The 12,136-nt window shown below is 45.2% G+C and overlaps 1 long non-coding RNA gene across 1 annotated transcript; it reads left to right on the plus strand.

Moving 5' to 3' along the window:
* Positions 1 to 2,526: 2,526 nt before the first annotated feature.
* LOC146056591 (uncharacterized) lies at positions 2,527 to 5,569 on the plus strand. The gene is made up of 2 exons (XR_014469361.1): positions 2,527 to 2,816; positions 5,008 to 5,569. It is a non-coding gene; the product is annotated as an uncharacterized LOC146056591 (long non-coding RNA).
* Positions 5,570 to 12,136: the final 6,567 nt, after the last annotated feature.

Below are 12,136 nucleotides of genomic sequence, written 5' to 3' on the forward strand. Positions count from 1 at the left end.
AAACCTCTAAACAGGCTGCAGCTTTGTATACATGGTCACGGGACACTTATACTATGTGCAGACACCTCACTACCAACCAGTGATGCCCATTCATCCTTATATCAGGAGAGATACCGATGCTTATGATTCCAGTTGCTTGTAATCGCTTTCGGTTGTGTACATAGGGGTATGGGTCATAGGGTCGACATATATTTAGGTTTTGACCACTTAAGAGCAACACATGAAATAGGTAGACGTGGGTCGGAAAGTCAATACAACTGATACATTAAGTCGACATGAGTTTTTCACGTTTTTTTGTTTTGTTCTGAATGTCGACATGAACCCCATATCAGTGTACCGCGTCCCTTCGCATGGCTCGCTGTGCTTCGGATCCTATCGTATTCGCCTTCCACGCCCTAGTGGATGGTCAGGTCGGCTAAAAATAAAAACCATGTGAAAAACGCATGTCGACTCTCCCATTGTCGACCTAATGCTTGTGTAGACCTAAGACCTGTCAACCGTTAGTGGACGACCTAATGTATGTTGACCTTCATAGTGTCAACCTAGCGGCTGTATCCCGTACACAGATGCGGACTCTTTAACCTTTACATCTGCACACTATTCCTTGTGCAGATTGTGATAGTGATTTGTGTGCACATTACACAGCTGCAAATGTATTTATTTTTTGTGGACTTTGGACTTGCTAATCATGTCAAGTGAAGTGAGGCAAACGCTCACATCACATCCACCAGCGCCATGGCAACTGCATACATATACTCAGCCTTGGCGCAAAAGCATAGGGCCTAATTCAGACCTGGTTGCTCATCTGCAAAGTTGCAGATGACTGCAACTAGATAGCCGCCGCCGAGACAGACAGAAAACCTGCGCAAATCTGTGAGTTCCAGTCTGTGTACATGTGAGTAAGTCTGACCCTTCTACAGTTCTGCGACAGGCAGACCGAAGCACGCACTGGCGTCACACATCCTCCCTTAAAACGCCTGGGCAGGCCTGCATTTTTCTTTTTGGACACTCAGTTAAAAAAAAAAAAGGTACTTATGTAGTATCTGGGCTGCCGATTTTTTGATTGTATGCCTTAAGTTAAGGCATACAATCAGATGCGATGCGATGCGATATCGCATCGCATCGCATCCGATATCGGATGCGATATCGGATGCGATGACCCGATTTTTCCATAGGAATCAATGTTAAAATGATTCCTATGGAAAAATGGGTCCTTTTCATACCCCTACTATCCAAGTGGGCATGGAGTTGGATATAAACCTGTGGCGAGCGTAGCGAGCCACCGAGCCCGAAGCGTGGCGAGCGAAGCGAGCCCCGCGAGGGGACGGTATTCGTCCCCTCGCGGGGCTCGCTTCGCTCGCCACGCTTCGGGCTCGGTGGCTCGCTACGCTCGCCACAGGTTTATATCCAACTCCATGCCCACTTGGATAGTAGGGGTATGAAAAGGACCCATTTTTCCCATTGAATTCCATGTTAAAATGGACTCAGTCCATTTTAACATTGATTCCTATGGAAAAATCGGGTCATCGCATCGCATCGCATCGAATCGCATGGTCGCATGCGATGCGATGCGATCTCCCGATCCGACCCGATTTAGAAATCGGCAGCCCAGTTACTACATAAGTACCAAAAAAAAAAGTTTGGTTACCACCCCCCAAACGCCAGCTTCCTGTCAATCCAGTTTGCTATTTGGGCTCGCGCATGCACACTACGATTTGTGCACATGAATGTCATTCCATGATCAAACGGATTGCAAATTCGCACAACAGCGATCAACTTTGAATCAGCCCCATAGACTTCCGAAATGAGTGTCTGATCATGAAGAGTGGACGCGCCAATAGAGACACTGGAGGCTTGTTTCTCTATGTACATGATCTCATCTGATTATGGAAACTGGATTGATACGCATTTCTGCTTGCAGACATTCCCTGTTTCCTACCTTAAACAATACCTTCCTGTCAATAACTGCACTGAAATTCTCAGCGAGAGCGGCATCGCAACTCTACCGCGGTGCATGTACAGTCTACCATTAATTGCTCAGTCTTGTGGACATTGACCATGTATTCAAGATGGAATTGGGCCCTGTGTGTATTGTGTTTTCTCCTTTGGACTCTTTAGCAAACAAAGCACTTTTTTTTTTTTTTTTCTCAAATGGACAAAACCATGCTGCACTGTAGGTGGGGCAGATGTAACGTGGGAACCAACCCCCAGTGCTGTGAGGCAGTAATACTAACCATTACATCGTCCATGCTGCTGTTTTTGTTCCTACACAATTGTTAAGTTCTGGGTAGCACAGTAATCTGTCCCTCTCCCCCTCTAATTCTTGTGTTCAGCTAAGAACATGTAAGACATGGGTCTTCAACCTGTGGCCCCCCAGATGTTGTGAAACTACATGTTCCAACATGCATTGCCACATTTTTTTCCTATGAGAGCATACCAAAACTGTCATTGCATGCTGGGACATGTAGTTCTACAACATCTAGAGGGCCACAGGTTGAAGACATGTGATGTAAGATAAATGTGTAACTGGTGATTGCACAAGGAAGCAGGTGGAGATCCTGAGGTCCAACGGCACCGTGCTCCTCTCTGGTGTAGTGTGATTTCCCAGCATGGTTTATTTTATATGTATATGAAATTGCCTACTTCTGGTTATGTGTAATGTGTCACATGAGCTTTGCTGTATTGGTCACATTGTGTACTGTTGCAGGTTGGACAGGCGGCCTACTCTGCCTCCAAAGGGGGAATTGTAGGAATGACCCTCCCTATCGCTCGAGATCTGGCTCCACTTGGCATCAGAGTCGTGACAATCGCTCCTGGTACTTTCCTTTTTATATCTGTTTTACTTGCATAAATGTGACCTGCTAGGGCAGGGAAGGGGAACCATTGGCCTTCAACTGTTGTTAAACTACACATACAAGAATGCCGTGCAACTATTGAGCATTGTCAAAAAGCAAAACTGTAGCAGAGCATGCTGGGATGTTTACTTCAGCAACAACTGGGAGCCAAAGGTTCCCCATCCTTGCACTAGGGAACCATTTGTTTATACTACCTGATGCCTACACATAGTGAAGGCAGCCATTTTGTGTCCAGCACTAATGTTCTTGGGAATGATGCCTAGTCATACATCTATGACCAGCCCTACATGGATAGTAGTTGGGGGATTCTTCATTGAGGTCATTTATTGCTGGCAATAAAGTTACGTTTGCCAGGCATCCTTGTGATCCCCCCCCCCCACCTCAACTTAGTCATATGGGACACCTGTAGTAAAGAAAGAGGGTCCCAATTATACAGATATAAGTAGTTTACATAAAGTGTCAGCAGCCATTTTATTTCTTAAGCAACTCTTTATGCAATTGCAGCCAGGAAATTCACTACTAACTATAAATTCTGATTAGAGTTTTTGTGAAATAGAATGCATTACCACACAAAATGGCTGCCTATGTTGTGTCTGTGACTGATGCTCTCTGTGAGACTGTTACAGCTGAGGAAGCCTAATACAGATGCGTTTGCAGTGCTAACAAAGCAGCAGCAAACTGTGAGGCAGCCGCCTACAAGCGAACAAACGTCCACCAAAGCCATCACAACATGCTCGGCAACTGAGTGCGAGTGGTCCCATTGTGCCTTCATGGCTGTTCAAGAATATACATGGGAGTTGTGATGTCGCCATTTTTTGTATGCATATAAGATTGCCTTCTTTTTGCAGACACTCCCCGCTGTCTCCGTGACTGAGTTTTCACTGCGAGCAGCATTGCAAGTTTACCTTGGTGCCGTGTGCTGTCTCCCTGTTGTACACTTCCTCCTTAGTCAATACTAGATATGAGTGACTTTTTTCGTTGTGCTGTTCTTACTCTAGGAAAGGTTTAAATTATTAATAATGACCCTTTTTTCTTGTGAGGCGTTATGGAGTCTGGTCCCCCCCGCTAAAGCCCCATACACACTGGGTGATTTTGAGTTTAAAGCAGCTCAGTTTGTTGTACCAGCTGCTTTCCGCTCCAAAGCGGCCTAGTGTGTACGGGAGAATGGTGATGCGCGCTCTGGCATCATCGCCAGCCGCGCCACTCATCTGCTGGTATTACCAGCAGATGAGACAGGGTGGACATCTTTCAATAGCGTCCGACTATGGAAAGCTGTCCACGCCCTGGAGAAATCACTGGGCAGGGGGAAATCGCTTGGTGTGTATGCACTTTGCTTGAACACCGTTGGCTTATTTAGTACCTTCAATTTTTATATTTAAACATCTGTTCTCAAGTATGAATATTGCAAAAACCTAGACAGCTAGTGAGCCTTGGGGACCAATATTGGAAAACACTTTTTTTTTTTTTTTTTGTGTAAGATTTTTCGGTACTTATGTAGTATCTGGGCTGCCGATTTTTTGATTGTATGCCTTAAGTTAAGGCATACAATCAGATGCGATGCGATGCGATATCGCATCGCATCGCATCCGATATCGGATGCGATATCGGATGCGATGACCCGATTTTTCCATAGGAATCAATGTTAAAATGATTCCTATGGAAAAATGGGTCCTTTTCATACCCCTACTATCCAAGTGGGCATGGAGTTGGATATAAACCTGTGGCGAGCGTAGCGAGCCACCGAGCCCGAAGCGTGGCGAGCGAAGCGAGCCCCGCGAGGGGACGGTATTCGTCCCCTCGCGGGGCTCGCTTCGCTCGCCACGCTTCGGGCTCGGTGGCTCGCTACGCTCGCCACAGGTTTATATCCAACTCCATGCCCACTTGGATAGTAGGGGTATGAAAAGGACCCATTTTTCCCATTGAATTCCATGTTAAAATGGACTCAGTCCATTTTAACATTGATTCCTATGGAAAAATCGGGTCATCGCATCGCATCGCATCGCATCGAATCGCATGGTCGCATGCGATGCGATGCGATGCGATCTCCCGATCCGACCCGATTTAGAAATCGGCAGCCCAGTTACTACATAAGTACCGATTTTTCTGTGCTCCGGAACACTGCAAAATGTCACCGAATATTCTGTCTTTCCAGGCTTGTTCGCAACCCCTCTCCTCCTTGGTCTCCCTGAGAAGGCAAGAGAATTCCTGGCCAAGCAAGTACCTTTCCCCAGCCGACTGGGCCACCCTGAAGAGTATGCCCACCTGGTACAAACCATTGTAGAAAACCCCATGTTGAATGCAGAAGTCATTCGTCTGGACGGTGCCCTTCGTATGCAGCCTTAAGAAAGTTAGAATCTTACGGGGAACCACCAAACCTTCCGTCCACGTCTTAAAGCATTGCTACCGGGTTACACTAGGAGTTGTAAGGCTATTGTGGCATTGATGCCAGGAATGTACCCAGAAATCTATCACTAGATTATTCTAGAAGACGTGGAAGGCCAGCCAGATTTTCTGGAACTGTGATTTTGACCTAATTCTGTTTATGCGGTTTGTAGGATAAAATTAGTTTTCTGATTATCGGATGCTTCTGCTCTTTGATTCATTTTGTTCTTCTCATTGAACATAACAAGTGTTCATTTGGTGTGGGTGGAAATGCATAAGGAACGTCATGTGATACATAACACCAATGGAAACAAATAAACTATGGAAATACATCAGATAACAAAGGTGCATTTTTTTTTTTTTTTAACAATTTTATTTACAGTTTCTTATATAGCGCACACATATTCGGCAGCGCTTTTACAGAGAATATTTGAACAATCACATCAGCCCCTGCCCCAGTGGAGCTTACAATCTATATTCCCTACCACATGTACACACACATACAGACATTCTAGGGTTAAGGGATTGTGGCAGGAGTACCCAGAAGAAACCCACACAGGTGCGGGAGAATATACAAACACCGCACAGTTAGAGCCATGGTTGGAATTGAACCCATGACCTCAGTGCTGTGAGGCAGTAATGCTAACCATTACACCCATCCATACTGCCCACTTTGCAATATTAACATGGCTGTGGAATCATGTTACCATGGGCGTGGGGTGGGGTGGCTGAGGTAGGGGGTGTTTAATGGGTAGCAGGGAGTGTGTGATGGGGGGCAGAGAGTGTTGGCTGGGGCAGGGTCTGTGTGATTGGGAGAGGGGGGCATGCAATGAGACACAATTGCATATGAAAAATCTCATCGAGGGTAATCTAACTGACTATGGAACTGGAGAAATGTTCTAATACCCAGAATACCAATGATTTCCTCAAATTTACCGTTTAATTTTAAACAAGTCCAGTTCCTGATACGTTTGCTTTGCCATGACCATAAATAAAGCACAAGATCAAACACCTAATGTAGCTGGAGTTGATCTAAGTGGGAAATGTTCTTCCCAGGACAACTTCTTGTGGCCCTTTCGCGTGTTACATAAAAATATATATATATATCTTTTTGTATTCATGTCCAGAGGAAAAATTACAAATGTGGTCGATTTAAAGAAATATATTATAAGGCACTAATTTTTTTTTTTTTATGTAAAAACATCACTGTTACTAGAAATAATGTACCTGTGCAAAGCAGAAGGGCGGCTCACTAGTAAGGAATAAGAACAAGGCTTTCCCTTTAGTGTAGAAACAAGTCTGCAGGTGACCACTAGGTGCCGCTAATTCCTAGCAATGCTTTGTAATCAAAATTGGGCCAAATTCACTAAGGTAGCATTAGAACAAGAAAATATAAACATATCTACAGTAATTCAAGAATATACTGTTTTTATTATAGGCTGTATAGTTTATAAAGTAGAAAACCATTTTCAAGAAAGCCCTTTTTTTTTTTTATTATGAAAAATTTCTAGTGAAAGCATACCTCCCAACATTTTGATTTTAGAAGTCTGGATGCTCGCATGGCTGAAAAAGGGGTGTGCCCTATGTCACAGGGGGCACGGCCTTACAGGGATACCGTCACTACAGGAGCATGGCCAGCTCTGTGTAAGCTGTCTCTGTCTCATGCAGTGCGGTCCTTTTGCCTGCCGGTGCGGTCCTTTTGCATGGGATTTATCGCATGCGATCCCACAGATTGCTTCTGCAGCAGGGACGACTGCTGTCAATCACATTCAATTTGGATGCTTTTCATGCGTTTGATCGCTGCAATCGCATGCAAAGAGCCCAAATTGCATGTCAATAATCCTATAGTATGGGGACCTGACCCCTCCCTTCTATAAAGGCCCCATATACTTGTGTAACATATCTACGGCTCAAGTCGCATGTGATTTCCCTTGAACTCCCCCGGCAGCTTCTTGGAAGTTCTTTAATGCAATTTTGTAGTTGATGTGCTATTGTCACATGCAATTTATCACAATGCATTCACATTGCCATACATCTGATGCGCTGGACTACAGGGTGCTAGCTGGTTGACAAATCATAGCTGTAAGTGCCCAAACACACCCCGTCCTCCTGGCTGCACACTAAACTGCCCACATACTCTCAGAATGTGGGCAGACGGGATTGAAATGCCGGCATCCTAATTGATGTTGGAATTCTGGCATCGGTCTTCTGACTGTTGGCATCCCATTGAAAGATGAGAGCATGATGGTCTGGTCTGCAACAGACATCAGATGGAACACCAGTTCAGTACACAAATAGCGTACTGGACCGATGGCGTGCATGCGCATAAAGGCTGAATGTATTATACTTTTATGGTAGTGACCACCATACTTTTTGAGGCTTCAGCTGTCATGGTTCCATGATTGTATTCCCCCCCCCACCGCCCATTACGCCAACCATTACTCTCTCCCCCCCCCCCCCCGATTATTACAAGGCAATACTATAATCTCCAAAAAATCACTTTAAAAACAAAAACTTAATGGGCTAATATTTTTCCAAATATGCTGATATTTGTTTAATTAAACCAAGCATACCTCCAAACATCTTCAATGTAGAAATCACACGGCTCAGGAAAATGGGTGTGGGCCTATGCCATAGGGGGATCCACATTTTACATCACTACGAGTGCATGGCCAGCACTGTCATGCTGGTCATGCCCCCAGCCCCTCTGCCTCTCTAAATAGATGCTGGACGGTCCTGCGATAAGCGAGACAGTTGGGGGGGAATGAATTATATTAAAGCTATTTAATCTTTATTTAGTATAATTTTATGTACATTTTTCATATTTGTCAATAAAATGAATACGGTTAAATATCTATAGTGTACATAATTTGGTCATTAAAAATATATCTACAAATGTGCCCTAGACATTAGATAAGAGGTGGGCAGAGCCTGGCAGCTGCTGGAAGGTTAGTTTCCAACAGGTAATGGCAGGCCCTCAGGGGCTACTGTACTGCCAGAACTTCCAGACCAGCAGCCACAATGGCCGCTCTTGAATGGCTATTGGTCTGCGGCCTCCTCTTGGCTCACGACTGGTTCCATATGTAAAATGCCACCAATGCTGTCTCTGCCTGGCTGACATTTGTTGCTCCAACTGCAATAAGATGGTGGCGGGGACCCTGCCTAAATTGTCTATCCCAGGTTCCCCAATTTCTGGTGGCAGGCTCCTCTGAAGCGGTCACAGCCAATGCCCTGCTGCATGGCATTTATGTGTTTTCTCCACAATTGTACAAGATCGCAGGCTACAACCCTTCCCTCATTCAGTCCAGAGGAAGAGTACCGATACTTGGTAATGTGACTGGATAGAGCTACACCTCCAGTCCCCCACAAGACAATAGGCCCATCATGACGGTATGATGATGACACACATCCAGCTGGTCACATGGTTGTTAATAAGTCAAAATTGTATTTCTACTTTCTTCCCAACATTTTTCTATTATTATTCAAGGAGACATTGTGGCATATAGTAATCACTACAGGCCCATGTAGCCTTATATCCAGCACAGCATGCAGGGGAGTGGCAAGGGGCGATACTGGTGGAGCATGAGCTCCAGTTGCCAAAAACTTCAGAGGCTGCGCTGCAGGCTGCTGCCAGGACCATTACCCACAGTGCAGCTACCTTGGCCCAGCCAGTGCTGGGCTCTTCCCTGATACAGCCCTGGTTGAGCACACACCAACGATCATGTCACCACACATAGGGGGTATTCTGGTTGATTCCATCAGATGCAAATTCGCACCCTTGTTAGTCAACTAAACCCTGCCTTGAGAATGGTGGTATGCTGGCCCACCATTTGCAAGGCACATTAGTTCGCACTGGCTTTGAATGGATGTTTTACATAAACATCCATTTGCAGCCTGTGAGGTAATACCCAAATCATTCGATGGTCAGTGACCATCGAATGAGGTGGAACATGCACGCATATCTAAGGTTGCTCTGAACAACCTTACATATGCGTGCATGTTCAGAAGGCAGTGGGCGGGCTGCTGACATCTGGTGATATTAGCTGCCCGCCCCCACGTGATCGGCCCATTAGCATGAGAATGCCCATGAAACGCTGGACGCTCCCATATGCTAATGGGACGTACCACGGTACTGGCTCATTTGCTGGTATAAACAATACAGGCCTGATTCAGGACCTTGGAGAGTGCCCCGCATTTGTTCCTGAGCCCTCAATAACAAGGACTACAGCATCTAGACCACTAGGGTCACAGCCGATATAGGGGCAGATGGATCGGGTGCCGGACAGGGTCCCCGACAGGCATTTTTTATCCGACGTCGGGATCCCAACTGTCAAAACACCGACAGCCGGGTTCCCGACGGCCGTCGGCTATTTTCCCTCGTGGGGGTCCACGCGAGCCACTGTGCCCGCAGCGAGCCCGCAAGGGGCTTTGTTGCGCTTGCCATGCTGTCTGGGTACGGCCAGTCGGGATCCCGACATTGGGCTAATGACTGTCGGGATCCCGACTGTCGGACCCCTATACCACACCCGATGTATTAAGTCTGGAGAAGAGATAAACTGGAGATAGAGTGAAAGCAGATAAAGCACCAGCCAATTAACTGTGTTTGAAAATGACAGTTGGGAGATGATTGGCCGTTGCGTTATCTCCAGTTTATCTCCAGTATATCTGTTCTCCGGGCTTATTACATCTGCCCCATAGTTAACTAGTTACCGATATCATTTCGTGACATCACACGCGGACGTTGAACATGCAGGTTGTTAGCTTCATGGCCAAAATTTACCTGCACGTTCTGCCGACGAGCTGGGTGATTAACGTTAACGATGCGTGGGAAGTGCGCATGGTTAATGATACTGAGTGTACACACTAGATATTTTATTCTTCTGAGTAATATCTTTTAAAAGGTTGTTTAGTGTATATGGGGTTTATGGGGCCCATGTACCCATGTACTGTGATAATATCGGCTGAATTTGCAATATGATTATTGATTACATCGCATGGATGTAAACAATAAACCAAAGTGAACATCGCTTCAGGTCCACTGACAAATATAAAATATAACCATGCAGCTAGATAAAACAGAAAGCTAATAAGTATTCATAAAATGACATTCATCTCGTATTTGGAAAACCATACAGAAATTCACATAGGTTAATCTTAAATGGATCTCGACTCCTTTGGTATTCAAACAAAGGGGGTTATTTTGGTTCACTCTTTCTGACAAAATTCCTTCTTAGATGGACAAAACCATGTGCACTGCAGGGGGGCAGATGTAACATGTGCAGAGAGAATTAGATTTGGGTGAGTTATTTTGTTTCTGTGCAGGGAAAATACTGACTGCTTTATTTTTACGCTGCAATATAGATCTCACTTTGAAGTAAAACCCCACCCAAATCTAATTCTCTCTGCACAAGTTACATCTGCCCCACCTGCAGTGCACATGGTTTTGTCCATCTAAGAAGGAATTTGTCAGAAAGAGTGAACCAAAATAACCCCCAAAGGGACATCAATAACACAGATGTGATTGTATAGCAGTGCTGCTCAAACACCAAGCAACTTCCATCGCTAGGGGATCAACCACAAACAGTGCTTTGGTGTGGAAGAAAGTGCATCCGTGCTATCACAAATAATTTCTGGTAAAATCCCCAGCAGGAGGACAACGTTACCCAATTAGTGTATATAGGGGGTGATTCTGGTTGGTTTGCAAAAGCAAACTCCTTCTGCAGGTGGGGCAGATGTAACATATGCAGAGAGAGTTACATTTGGGGGAGTTATTTTGTTTCAGTGCAGAGTAAATACTGGCTGCTTTATTCTTATGGTGCGTACACACGGGGCAATATGATCGCTGGCAATATATTGCTCAGCAATCATATTGCTCAGTGTCCCGTTTTCATCTGCGACCAGACATGGTCGCAGACGAAAATGTCACACGTCGGGAGAAAAGGCAGGCGAAGTCGCTGGTCGGAGGAGCATGCTCCCACGAGCAGCGACCATTCAGGGGCTGAAAACAGGAGCGCGCACTTGGCGATTTATCGCTGGTGCACACTCCCATCGCTGGCAATATGGTCGCTCGGCGACCATATTGCCAGCGATATTTGCAATAATCGCCCCTGTGTACACACCATTACAATGCTATTTAGATTTCTGTTTGAACACACCCCACCCAAATATAACTCTCTCTACACATGTTACATCTGCCCCACCTGCAGTGCAGCATGGGTTTGTGCATTAAAGAAGGAGTTTGCTTTTGCAAACAAACCAGAATCACCACCGTAATCCATTTTGTGCTGCTTAGCAAGATGTCCTCGCAAAGATTGCAGATAGTTGGTAGATGGTGTAAGAATCCTCATTGTTGTGCAATAAGCTGGTGCGGATAGTGGAATTTCCCACAACTTGCTCAGGTGGGAAAATGGCATTAAGCCACTATGAGAGAGACACATGGGTTTAATTAACCATGCCACGTGGAGATTTAAGCTCATAAAAATAAAGTAAAAACTGTATGTATAGCAGACCATCACATATAGACATTGAACCCTTTCACACTAAACCCAGGTCGCCCATTATATACAAGGTAACCCGGGTTTAACCCTTCTGACAAGGGCATAACTGCCATAGGTGCAGGGGGTGCAGCTGCTATGAGGCCCAGAGCTGAGAGGGGCCCATCTTTACTGTCTAAGTAATGTTTTACATACATTTATTACCATCAGTTGCTAAATAGGGGGCCCTTACAAACTTTTGCTATGGGGCCTACGCATATATATATATATATATATATATATATATATATATATATATATATATATATTTACGCCTCTGCCTTCTGATGACCAGGGTCAAATTGTCAAATTGGTCGACCCGGGTTATTCAGTTTGATGTTATCACACTGCACCTTGACCCGTCAA

The sequence above is a fragment of the Crinia signifera genome, unplaced genomic scaffold (assembly GCF_055691185.1).
Source record: "Crinia signifera unplaced genomic scaffold, ASM5569118v1 HAP2_SCAFFOLD_83, whole genome shotgun sequence".
In the NCBI taxonomy this organism is placed as follows: domain Eukaryota; kingdom Metazoa; phylum Chordata; class Amphibia; order Anura; family Myobatrachidae; genus Crinia; species Crinia signifera.